Raw genomic sequence first — 2,137 nt, 5'->3', positions numbered from 1 at the left:
GATACGTTATCAGTTCGGTTTGTTACGAAATCACACGCAATATATCAACAGTAAAAGGAAACCCAAAAAATAAAGTCGAAAACCTTCGATTGAAAAATAAAACAAATGCATTACTGGTTCCGATAATACCGATACCGGTATCAATGCTGTTCGGTATGAGTCGGGGTTGCCATAGTACTCTACTTTAAATACAACCCCGTTTTCAACAAATGGTACATCAGAATGTCGTGAAAAATAAACAAAGCCTTAAAAACTATAAAGATGAATACAACTACCAATTCCGATAGCATAGAACCAACGCACGATGTTGTTCGATCGTAACTGGGGATGACAATGGGTCAAGTATCATGTATACTCATGGATTTCAGGTGTCTTATATTATATATGTATATACACACACTTATTATATACCATATATGTTTAAAATAAAATGGGAATATTATATACCGCATATATTTAAAAAATAAATCAGATATATTAAACATCATTTATACTTAGAACAAATCGGGTTGGTAGAAATTAACTAGGAATATAATCATGTATATTATATACGGTGTATACATCACATAAATGGTAAAAAATATCATGCCAGGTATATAATCGAGTAAACAAGTATATGTTATCACATAATCGGGTTGGGTAAACGGGTATATCATGAAATCCCATACCCTTGAAAATTTCAAAAGTAATCTCATACCCGATTACCAGATCGGATGCACATCCCCAACGTTTCGGTATTTCCAATGGGTTCGGGTTCCATTGTCGTACCTAGTCGAAATCAGTTTGGTTTGTCATGGTAACGCACTTGTATAACTTATGATATAGTTTTTTTAATACAACTTCGCTTTAAACAAAATATATGCCGAAATATCACAAAAAAATTAGATACACATGCGTATTCAACCCTTTATTTTAAACTCAGCAAATTCAAGTTATTATAGACAGACTTGGCCCATAGGAAGGGTAGAGAGGGCTACAGCCCCATGCCGAATAGTTTTTGAGACCCACAAAAATATTCATATATATAATATATAAATCCTAATGGTTCAATACATTGATCTAGCTCAACTGGTAAAACCCTCTTCAACCAAATGACATGCACAGGTGACGGGCGACCCGTAGGAAAGCAACTAAGTGATTCAAAAGATATAAATATGCTTACGGGATTAAGTTAATTCCATGGAATTAGTTGACTACGGTTGCTTGTATTTTGAAGGTTTGAGGAGCTAGAGAGCGGCGTTACGAGAACACGGGCGAAAACGGTGAAGAAAACGGAGCAGGAACGAAAGAGATACGAAGAAAACAAGAAGCTGGAAACGAGCCCCACCGTGGCCCACGGTCCACCTGAAGCAAACTTTCCAGTTTACACCGTACCGTGGAGAAGAAGTGACCCCATGGGGAGGACGTGGCCCACGGTCGTGCTTGGCTGGCTGGCTGACTTTAGTCAACCGTGGACCACGGTCCACACCGTGGCCCACGGTCCGGGTGCGGAGACACATTTGCATGTCCTTTAATTAGCCGATTTGGAATGTCTCTTGGACTACTTTTTCACTTAGGACGGCTAAGGGCGATTTTGGAGGAACAAGAACACTATTTTGGGTCTTTGTATCATTGGTTTTATGTTTGGGATTGCTAGTAACAAGATTCTTGACACAACAATGATCTCTCGAGCCATGAGTGGCTAGTTTTGTGGTATTTCTCTTGGGATGTAAGGTTCTTTGCAAAACACTTTTTTTATTGTTCTTGAACTTGGATTGATTATCTAAAATGTTATGTTAGCGTAATCTTGTGTTTGTGTGATTGTTTGTAACTTGTCCATATTGTTTCTATCTAGCTTTTAGCCATATGTTCTTGGTGTCGTTGGCAATCAAGATTTACTGGGAAGAACTAGAAAGAATAGTATTGATTGATTGTTCAGTAACAACCTCGCATTCTAGGAATCCGAGTACTTAGTTCTTGATTAATCACAAACAATTGCATGTACACAAAACCGAGATATTACGGTTTATCCATTGAATGTTAACAAGAGTGTTGAGCAATAACCCGAACCCCGAGAGGAATACTTGTTTAATTATTCGTTTACAACTTTCGTTTAGTTTAATTTATGTTAAAAATCAAATCAAAACCAACTTGGAAA

This window comes from Bidens hawaiensis, unplaced genomic scaffold, assembly GCF_021521415.1.
Source record: "Bidens hawaiensis isolate Kalapana, Puna unplaced genomic scaffold, B.hawaiensis_p1.1 tig00050504_1, whole genome shotgun sequence".
NCBI lineage: Eukaryota > Viridiplantae > Streptophyta > Magnoliopsida > Asterales > Asteraceae > Bidens > Bidens hawaiensis.
This window is presented reverse-complemented; position numbering follows the sequence as displayed.